The following is an 11810-nucleotide window of genomic DNA, read 5'->3' as shown; positions in this document are numbered from 1 at the left end:
GTGATGCATGCCTTGACATTTACAAGGCTAAAAGAGGATAGCCAAGAAGACACCTACAGCTTATGTGGAAGTTCTGTGTGAGGTTCTACACCACACAAACAAGTGTGCAGGGTTTCAGTTGCAGAAGAGATGCGGTAAACAAACCCCTTCCTATTTCTCCTACTGAGTACACTACTACCCCGTGGGGGGAACCATCCAGATGAGAAAGAGCACATAGCAGCAGGTGGGTTAACAAAGTCAGAGCAGAATTACCACCAGGTCAGCAATTAACTTCATGTCTTTCACACTGCTCCAGCCGTTCCTATGTTCTCGCGGGTTAAAGTTATTACTTTGCTGTCCCATTTCTTCCTTTTCTCCCTTTATTTTCCTTTCTGTTTCCTTTATTTTTACTTCTAAAGAGGAAGCAAGAAGTGACATTGACAGAGAGAGCACCAGGAAAAGGCTTCAGGCTGCTGTTTGAGGACCATCTCATGTAGAGGGTAGGGAAAGCCCCACTTCCTTTCTTTCTCTCTTACTTTTTAACATATATACTATTTTTTTAATTTGTTCACTTTACATCCCGATTATAGCCCCCTCTCTTGTCACCTCCCAATCCCACTCTCCCTCCCTCATACCTCCTCCCTTAACATCTGACCTCAGCCTATCAAGTCTCATCTGGTCTTTAGCATATATATTATTATCGAAACAAGAGTTAACAAGTGAGATGTAGGGAAAACTGCCTAGATATTGTTGGTGGGAATGTAAATTAGTGCAGCCATAATGAGTTTTTCTTTAGAAAGTAGAACCCCATATGCCTGTATTCACACTGATGGATACACAGTTAAAAGATACACACTATCATTTGAGACAATATGAATCTACTTGGAAGACATTTATTTTAGGAGAAGACACACACACACACACCAAAAATCAACAAATAATCATCTAATCTCACTTTTATATGAAATCTATGTTGAGTTATTAAAAACAGAGAATGGAATAGTGATTACCAAGGTTTGTGAAAGTATGAGGAGAGGAGCAAAGACACTGATCCAAAGGTAGAAATCTTTATTGACACCAGATAAAGTGTTCTCAAGAGCTACATTGCACTATGGTGACTATAATTATTTTCCCTTTTTATTAAACATAGATTCTTTTCTCATACAATATAATTTATGTGCAGTTTCCCTTTCTTCTCCTCCCAATTCTTCCTGACCTCATCTCCCATCCAGATCTACTCCCTTTCTCTCACTAGAAAAGAACAAACTTCTAGGAGACAACAACAAAACGTAATAAAATAAAATAAAAGATAAAATGAAAACTGTCATATTGAAGTTGGACAAGACAAGCCAACAGAAAAATAAAAGAGCCTCAAGAGAATCAAAGACCCACTTGTTTACCCATAAAGTGGGTAAAGACCCATAAAAGTGTTAGACTGAAAGCTATAGTGTACATGCAGAGAACCTGGTGCCAATTCATGCAGGTCCTATGCGCGCTGCTTCAGTCTCTGAGTTCATATGAACTTTGCTCATTTCTTTTAAAGGGTTTTGTTCTCCTGATGTCCTCTACCCCTCTGTCTCCCCTTCCCATCTTCAGGGTTCCCTGAGCTCTGAAGATCTCCTCTCTCTCTCTCTCTCTCTCTCTCTCTCTCTCTCTCTCTCTCTCTCTCTCTCTCTGTGTGTGTGTGTGTGTGTGTGTGTGTGTGTATCTGTGTCTGTGTGTCTGTGTGTGCGTGTGGGTAATGTCTTGATGTGGGTCTCTGTATTTGCTCCCATTTGCTGCATAAGGTGGCCTCTCTGATGCTGGCTAAATAAGGCATTGACCTATGAGCATAGCAGAATATTATTAGGACTATCTAGATTCCAGTTCTTGGTCACCCAAGTGGTGTTAGATATGGTTTCCACCTAATGAAGTGAGCCTTAAGTCAAATCAGACATTGATTGGTTACTCCCACAATGTTTGTGCCACTATTGCCCTAGTATATTTTGTAGGCAGGACAGATTATAGTACTTCATAGGTTTTGTGGTTGGGTTGTGTTTGCTTTTCTTTATTGGTAGCATTCAGAGTATCTTTCTGTGTCCTAGATGTTAGAGCATGGGGGGTGAAGAGGTTTCCATTTAGACACATGGTGACTATAGTTGGTATGTTATGTACATGAACTTTTCTTATACGGTAGAACCCATTCTCACTACAGAAATAGTGCAGAGGCAATGCAGATGCTAATTAGCTTGATTTAATACTTTTGTGATGCATACATACACAAAATATCAAGTTAGAGTATTAATTACAAATATAGACTTTAGATGATAAGTAATGCATGTCAGTGTAGATTAAACAATTGTAAGATGGTGCCACGCCATTGGAGGATACTGATATTGAGAAAAGTTTGTGTCTAGGCAGACAGTCTGGGGTCTTAAGGTAGCTTCAGCTCAATTGTGCTGTGAACCAAAAATATTGCTTTAAAAGTTAAAGTAGCATATGACTTTGTGCGGGGCTTGCTTCTCCTAGAATAAACATCTTTCAAGCAAACTCACATTGTCTCAAATATAAAGCTATCATTTTTAAAAATCTGGAAAGTATTTTAAAAGCTTCTAAAAGCATACAAAAAATTCAGAGAATCATATAATTTTAAAAAGTTAGTTTTACATTATAATATAAAATAGATTCCATGTATAAGATAAATATACGTGTATGTATATATATAATGTGTGTATGTAATACATATGTATGTGTACATACAGTTCCTTAAAGTTATGGGTTGCTTACATATATATAATTGAAACTCAGTTTTTTCACCTGATTAGCCACTTAGATGGCTGTACTAGATGATCAGCAAATGAAAGAAGCATGAAGTAACCTCTGATTAGCTATGTGGCTATACATTCTGCCTGACCAAGGAAGTATTGTGAGACTCATGTCAGGAGAGTCTTTTCCTGGAAGACCCCAATGAGAAACAGAATCCAGGATCGATGCAGAAGCAAGAGGGTTTTATTGATCAGTCACGATGGGGTCTACCTGCCTTCGAGGAGACCCTGAGCAGCAAAAGCAGTGGGTTTTTATACCCTTTACAGAAGCAGACTTTAGCAACAGTGATCAGTACAAACTCTATTGGCTAACCTTTAAGCTGATTGGCTGGGTGACCAGGGCTAAGTGAGGGAACTGGGGCCAGACAGCAGGCAGGAGCTCTGATTGGCTGGCCCCGGTGCAAGCTCCTAGGAACAGATTGCTAGCTGTATGTTTGTGGCTCTCAAACTTTCAGCTTGTTCCTAAGCTGGCCTGTACGGAAAGTCCAGGGAAAATGGCATTAGCAGGGCTAATTTCTTCAGTATTCATCTATCTCAATTTCCTCTTTACCAGCCAACTGCTCTGTGTACCTCCTCTGCCTGTCAAGAGCCCATACATGGTCTTCCTTTCTTGACCAGAGATAAGGTAGCCAAGGTAGCCAGACAAGAATTCCTAGTGAGGTTTAAAGTAGCTTCTCCAAAATTCAATCCTTATTTCTGTATTTCTGTCGATGCATATAGTTCTGTCAACACCTTCACACACACAATCTCAAGCCATAGACCAAATACTGGCGCATTATTTATACAACCATAAGAAGTGTGCCCTCAAGCCCAGTGATTACTAACATCTGGACCCTCGTTGTATGACCTTTACTCCCCAGGTTTCTGCCAGCATTCTAGATTTTTAAGACACTATCAGGGTTGATCATTAATTTATGTCACAGCATTCTAGGCTTTCCCAGACCTTTCCAAACTCTCTCCATGAGATAACTCCAAAAACTTCTATCTACTCTACTATCTAGGTATACTCACAGAAATGAGCCACTTTTCAGCACCAGTTTTTCTGTTAGCATTCCACATTGTGACAAAAATACTCTAGATAAGCAATGTATAAGGAGAAAGATGTGTTTTATCTCACAATTTCAGTAGTTTTATTGCAGGCTACTATGCTCTGTTGGACATAGTATATCGTAGAAGGGTAATATATGGGAGAAAAGGATGCTTACCTCAAGGTGACCAGAAAGAAAAGAGATAAAAGAGAACCCAGGGCCTCACCATCCCTTCAAGGTGATGCCCTCGGGAGATTGATTTCCTTCCATCATTTCCTGAAGGCAGCACAGAGCACTGAACCTTTAAGAAAGGCTCATCTGTATGTTCAAAGTTCCAAACCATGACAAAAGGTTGTAAGAAGCCACCAACAAAGACTATGTGAGACAAGAACAGGATTCATGAATCATCCCTGGGTGTAGCCGCTGAATTTGAAGTGTGGGATAGGAGAGAATAATTGGGAGAAGGAGGAGTGGAAAGAGCTAAATGTGTGAGAAATGGTGAGCCTGGACATGTCTAAGAAACTCATAGGTCCTAAATCTTGGAAGGGAAGGAGCAAGGAGCCCATTCTTCTCCTTGCATCAGGACCAGGTAGAATGTGCCTCCCCTGCCTGGGAGTGATATTTGTGTTCATTTCTGTCATTCCCTTGCCTCCCATTGCTCATTACACCCACTTCTACTGTGTCTGTAGCATACAGCCCTGAGGTCACCCTATCTAAATCACCAATGAAGCAGTGAAGTTCCCCAGCTTCCCGAGGTAGACCCTGTTCAGTCCATCTCTGTCTCCAGATACCTTCAATGGTAACCGTCTAGAGTCATTATTTCACTTAATTCTTTCATCTCTGGCTCTATAACATATAACAGAGGTAAGAGGGTAGGACCCTAGACATAAAGGTTACAAAGGCACAAGGTACATTATTTGAGAGCCTGGAGAAAGTATATAACTTAACATCTTTGGTTGCTAATTTCCAAAAACACTGTTCTAGGCTATTTTACTTGGGTCTGTTAGCCCAGGAGTATAGGTATGTAGGGGAGGTTATGTACACACACACGAGTACAGGAGTTCATGTGATGAGGGTTGGGTACTCCCTCATGTGATGATAACAAATCACAACATTTAAACTCTCAAGAAAGTATACAATAGGAATGGCAAAAGTAGATTGTGTGCCCCATTTTTACATCTCTTACCAACGAAAGTGTCCCTAAGACTATTCCATCACCATTTCTGTTGTACCACCTTGACATTTCCTCAGAAGAGTTGTCTGTTTCTCTAGTTGTCAACCATCTGAGATCCTATGTGAACCTTTTCTCCTGACAATAAATACAGTGTTTAACCTGAAGAAACACTGTTCCCCAAATCCTTCTACACTTTTCAAGTGGCCCCAGTTCCCTATTTCTAATAAGAACTTAGCTACTGAAGTGATATGTCAAAAACAAAAATTAAATACAGCTCATACTCTCTCCCTCCCTCCCTCCCTCCCTCCCTCCCTTTCTTTATCCTTCCCTCTCTTTGTCCCTCCCTCTCACTCCACTCCTTTATTTTCACAGCCCTGGGATTGATGCCTCAAGTCTTTTTTCCTAAAAGGTCCTGTTTGTTCCTGGTGCTGTTTGTTCCTAGTTCAGGCCTACTCCTACCCTATTTCGGATATCGCTAACCTTTTTCGTTCTATATGTATGTTCAAGTCAGAGAATACGGATCCATCATTTATTCATTTTTCAGACATTGTCCCATAGACTTTGGAAGGGTGAAGTAACTAGCCTTTTATCTTCACACACACACTCAGTCCTTCTTGACTTTGTGTCTCTTCTCTTAGTCTCTTTTCAGGAGTGTTTCAAATCACAGAGCCACATGAACCTGTGATGGCTTTGCTGGGTGACAAAACAGATGCATCCTGCTTCCTCTGCCCGGTCATAGTGCTAAGGGCACATGGAGAAGCTGGCCCTTCCACTGTTCTCCTATGTGGTACACCTGTAAAAGCGTAGGGGTGGGCAACTTGAAGAAGTCATGCAAGAATATTCATGGAGAATAAAGCTTGTAAAAGATGTTGTCTACAAAGCTATTGTGGTTCTCAAAGTGCCCAATGCCCAGCCACCCTCTGATAATGGCCTGTATCGCTTTGGATTCCAACATGGCTCCTACAATAATGATACACTGTCTAAGCTGGAAGAGACAAGTAAGGACCCAGCCTTCTGCCTGATGTAGACTGTTAGGTTAGTTACTTTTCTACTGTGAGATAAAACACCATGACCAAAGAAACTTATTTAACTGGACTTTAGTACATTTTGAAAAGCAATGAAGATTAGGGGAGAAAGTAGGGAGAAAGATGAGAAAGTAGGGAGACTGGCTGCCAATGTGGAGTGTTATAGTAGAGGGGAAAAGTAAGAGAACAGTTGTTAACTGATAGCTGAAAACAGGCATTTATATATTCAAATTTTATTCTTTTATTGATAAATCTAAGCAATTTTAATACAGAGGGTTTTGGGTAGTGGTAGCTGAGGCTGGCCTCCAACTCAGTATGATGTTAAGGGTGAAATTAAACCTATGATCCTCCTACCTCTACCTCTTGGGTACTAGGACTATAGGCCTGAACTCTGGTTTTGGGGGGAGGGCAGTGATGAGGATGAAAGCTCACAGAGACACACCTGCCTCTGACTCCTGAGTGCCTAGAATAAAGGTGTGCATACTACAGCTAGCTATATTTTTTTGGATTTAAATACATGAACTCATAATCAAGAGGGAAGAAGAGAAAGAAAATTTACAGAGAGCCAAAACTCCTTGCATATTAATCCTCAACTGATATTTTAGACACAGTAAGCATTTGTTCCTCTTGTTTTTCTACCAGTTGACACATGAGGTTGGCTTTCTATGGGGTGAGGCTTTTTATCATTACTTATTCATGAAGCACTTTATCTTCAGTCCCATATTTACCCTTTCACTGTCTATAACAGTCAGGCCTTCAAAACAGAAATGGCATCTCAAAGCCCCTGCCAAGTATGCCAGTTATGTTCTGAATGGAGAATGCTGTGTGATAGCTATGCCTTTGGTTTTGAATGAGTGTGTTTCTATTAAGCAAATAGCATGTAAAAGGCAGAAGGACAATTAGCAGATGGTAGGCACACAGAAGCAGCAGACAGTAAAGCATCATCAAATCAGTCACTTAAAACAACCAGCAGCAGTGACTGTGCGTGTCCTCCTGTACCTGTCTTGCTAGGGTTCCTGATAGATGCCTGGGCAGACCCTCTCTGGGACTGAACTGCCACCTTCCATTCCCACTGAAGGTATTTTGCTATTGTGGGATAAACAAAGGTAACCTCTGTTGAAGATGGTTTGTTTTCCAGCTGTTCTGGAGGATAGGATGCAGCATTTTCACCCCTGGGATGTTTTGCTGTTCTCCTTTCCCCCTGACAAAGAATATGGGACCGTCTTGTCCCAGGAGGGACAGTTTTGGAGGGTACATGAAATAAATACGCTGGTGTCTGGGACAAGAGAGCCCTCTTCACTTCCAGGGTCCATATTCAAACAATTTAAACATCCCAAGGCAATTTTCCTATGTAATGTGTGTTGCAGCCACACAGTTGGAATCATACGCAATGTATAAGTTTTCATCAAGGTCTTCATTCAACAGACCACATTTCAGTGGCCTCCATGTCTCTGCATGATTCATTTCTTTTATCAATAGATAACATTCCATTTTATGGATGTACCTCAGTGTGTTTATCCACTCACCTGCTGAGGGAAGTCTTTGTGGCTTTCAGTTGTTTATAATTATGAATAAAACAGCTATAAAATGTATGGACAAGATTTGAAGAAAGAAATTGTCATTGAGTCAATATCTAGGCACATAGTTGCTGAACAACATGGTAAGTCTGTGTTTAGCTTTCTAAAAAAAAAATAAACCCTGGCAGACTTGTTAAATGGCAAATGAGAATTGTTTCCTGCATTTGATATTGTCTGTGTTTCAGATTTTAATTATTCTCATGGTTGCTTTGTTTGGAAATTGCTTAATATGTTATGTTGCGTATTTTTTTCTTTTTAAAAATTCATTTGTTATTTGTATGTGTGCTTGAGCTATGTGGGGAGGGAGGTGCACACTAGTCATGGCTTGCCTGTGGAGTCTAGAGGACAATTTTGTGGAACTGATCCCCTCTTTCTGCCTTTCCATGGGATCTAGGATTTTAACTCAGGTCACCAGGCCTACGATGCAGATGGTTATACCCACTAAGCTGCTTCCAGTCTCCAGATGCTGAAGTTTCTATATAATTACTTGCGCTTTGTATATTTTTAGTGATATATGTTCAAATCTTTTGTTCATCTTCTGACTGGGTTGTTTGTTTTCTTATTGTTGAGAATTAAGAGGGTTTGCTACATATTGTAGATATAACTTCTTTATTAGATATGTGTTTTTCAGATGTTTTCTCAGTATGTGACTTGCCTGTTAATTATTTTCTTCTGGTGTATGGATGTGTTTGCACGTGTATATGTGTGTGGGGGTATGTACATGTGTATGCGTGTGCATGAGGAGACCAGAGGTCAACCTCAATTGTCACTCTTAGGAGCCATCCTCTTTGTTCTTTGAGATGGTTTCTCTTGGCGTATAACTTAATAATTTTTTCCATTTGGTTAAATTTATTTATTCATTCATTTTCCATCTGGATCGCATCCCCTCCCTCTTCTCCTCCCAGTCTCACCCTCCCACCCTCTTCTCTTTTCCCCCTTCTCTTCTCCTCAGCAAAGGGAGGTCATCTCCTCCATACAAACCCACCCTGGCACATCAAGTCCCATCAGGACTAAATGCAGCCTTTTCCACTGAGACCCATAACTTAATAATTAGGCTAGGCCAGCTGGCAAGCACACCCCAAGGATGCACCTGTGTGTGCCACATCAGCAGTAGGATTATACAGCCCACTACTACCCAGAATTTTTACACAAGACTGTCATAAAGTTCAGATCCTCATGTTCACATAGCAAGTATTTTGTGAACTGAGATACTTTCCCAGTTCTAGTCACAGTGTCTTGTGAAGAGCAGAACTTGTTGATTATTTTAAATATTTATTTTACTTTATTGGCTTTTCAAGACAGAGTTTTGTTCTGTAGCCCTGGCTGTCCTGGAACTAACTCTGTAAATCAGGCTGGCCTCGAACTCACAGAGATCTGCCGCCTCTGCCTCCCGAGGGCTGGGATTAAAGGCGTGCGCCACCACACCCAGCCTTTCTCAAGGATTTCTATGGTCGTACTTGTGCAAACCCACACATTCAGAACCTGTAACATGAGTGCCCAGTTGTATATGTTTGTTAACGTCAGAATAAATTTCACTACAGAATACAGCTAAAGGTCTTTTATGTCATGAGATATTTTTGAAAGGGCCATTTGGGAAGCAGATAGTTTAAGTGAACATTCAGGACCCTAAGCTTCCCTAACAACGGCTCCCTCCCAAGTTGACTTGGGACATTCTGTGGATGGCACGCCCAGTAATAACCAAGGAAGGACTTCAACTGTTTTAACGGGAAAGGAGTATTGTCCACTTCAATTTTCATGCAAACTGTTCCATCAGAATAGAAAGAGGGAGCAGTGAAAGTGATGGCCCCGATCTAATGATCTGCAGGCCAATATCACCAAGACCCTGAAAGAAGCCTATAGAATGGCCTGACAGAGATTCTGACACAGTCAGGAAACAACCGCAACCTTAGCAACAAGACAAACCCCTGCTCCGTCCCTGCATAAGTAGCTACTTTAAAAGCATATCTTGTAATTTTCTATCAGACTCCACCATCTCCTCTAAAGAACGTCTTAGCTCAGTTTTAATAGAGGACCCACAGTCCCACAAGCTGTATCTTGAAGCCTTGTGTCCCAGCCGATCGATCGTTCATGGACACAGTTCAAGCTCTGGTTGTGTGGTAGACAGAGTGCAAGAACAAGACACCAGTAGTCCTAACCTCAGCATCTGATGCAGCACTTTACAAACTCTCCTGAAACTCCTCATGACCACTGAGGCAAATGTAAAGCAAGTAATACCCATACACCAGTCGGCACCAATTGAAACATTAAAGTATAAGCAACTCTTCAATGACATGGAAAATGAAATTTTAGAGAGATGAAGCAACTGTAGTTTAGAAGAGGAGAAAGGGAGATTAAGATTCCTTAGATTCCAAGTCTAAGATTCTTCATGCTGTACCACCCTCAGCTATGACAACCTATTCACCGAAAGGAAGCCAGGCGTATGGTGGCACACCTGTAATTCCAGCGCTCTAGAGGTGGACACAGGAGCTGAGCCATTTCAGCTACATAAGTGAGTTCAAACTCAACCCAGGTGACATGAAATTCTGGCTCAAAAACCAAAAGCATATCAATAAATTGATGAAATTAGAGGTATTCCTAAATGCAACATTCAGGGGATCAGAGGGAGTGGGAGATAGGAGAGTGTAATGGGGGTGAATGTGATCAAAATACTTTATGAAATAATATTATACAAAATTGTAAATGAATCCCAATCTCCTGGTAAGTGAAGACTTTCAGGGGACACCCCTGTTGGGCTAGTGTCCAATTATAAGTGAGTATATACCATGTGATTCTTTCTGAGTCTGGGTTAACTCACTCAATATGATCATTTCTAGTTCCATCCATTTGTCCACAAATTTCAGGATTTTATTTTTAGTAGCTGAGTAGTATTCCATAGTGTAAATGTACCACAGCTTCTTTATCCCTTCTTCAGCTGAGGGACATTTAGGTTGTTTCCAGGTTCTGGCTATTATGAATAAGGCTGCTATGAACATGGTTGAGTATATGTCCTTGTTATGTGATGGAGCATGGGGAAACGGTTAGTTATTCTCATTATTTTTCCTATCTTCCAACAACTGCTCAAAGCCATAATTCTTTTACTTGAATTTAATAAAAATATTATTCCAGTTATTGAAGAATGATTTTACATTCAAATTAACTGATACCCATCAATATGTAACACTATTTAAAGAAGGAATAAATGTCTAAAGTAATGATTGCTTAAGTGCATATGTTTGTTTGTTTGTTTGTTTACTGGCTGTGAGATTTATTACTGAGCATGTTTTGGTAGGGTACAGAAGAGCATCACATGGGAAGTCCCCCTCAGGAATGCAGGGCTCTCTACTTGTCCAGGAGACCATGATTGGGAATATATTTGACCCCAATTTGACAGCCATCAGGAATGAGCCGCTTCTTAGCAGCCATGTCTTCAAATTCATCTGCATTTCACTTGGTGAAGCCCCACTTCTTTGAGATGTGGATCTTCTGGCATCAGGGAACTTGAACTTGGCTCTATGCAGAGCCTAAATCACATGCTCTTTATTCTTCAGCTTAATGCAGATGGGCATGATGACCTGGCCAATGTGAACCCCGGCCACTGTGCCCTGGGGCTTCCCAAAGGCACCACGACGAATACCTGTCTGGAGCCTGTCAGCCCCAGCACAGGACAACATCTTGTTGATTCGGATGACATGGAAAGGGTGGAGCCTCATTCGAATATGAAAGCCATCTTCGGCATAACTCTTCACAGTGTATTTGTTAGCACAAACATGGCCTGCTTCCAGTGCTTTAGAAGAGAGTTGTTCATAGTCATCGGATACCATGTGGCCACAAAGTGGGAATTCATCAACTTTTGCCTTCTTCCATCCCAAGTCAAAGATGCGGATTTTAACATCAGGGACACCCCAGCAGAAGCAAGACTTTGGATACGGCTTGTTCTTACGATACTGGTAACACCAGACAAGGTGGCGACCCATGACAATAGGATCATCGGTGGCACGCCAGAGGAAAAGGCACGTATATTTTTTGAGTTTTTGTTTGTTTGGGGTTTTGTTGTTGTTTTGTTTTGTTTGTGTTTCTTTTTTCAAGACAGGGTTTCTCTATATAACAGCTCTGGCTATCCTGAAGTTTTAGTTTTGGTTTTTTTAAGGCAGGTTCTTGTGTAGCAAGGCTAATCCCAAACTTGCCAAGGATAACCGAGAACTTCTACCCTCGCTGCCTTCACT

At 41.1% G+C, this 11810-nt stretch overlaps 1 pseudogene; it reads right to left on the bottom strand.

The window, feature by feature from the left end:
* Positions 1–10908: 10908 nt before the first annotated feature.
* LOC127192138 (60S ribosomal protein L10-like) lies at positions 10909–11561 on the bottom strand (annotated as a pseudogene).
* Positions 11562–11810: the final 249 nt, after the last annotated feature.

Source organism: Acomys russatus, chromosome 7, assembly GCF_903995435.1.
Source record: "Acomys russatus chromosome 7, mAcoRus1.1, whole genome shotgun sequence".
Lineage (NCBI taxonomy): Eukaryota > Metazoa > Chordata > Mammalia > Rodentia > Muridae > Acomys > Acomys russatus.
Note: the sequence above shows the minus strand (reverse complement) of the source record. Positions and strands in the feature narration are given on the sequence as shown.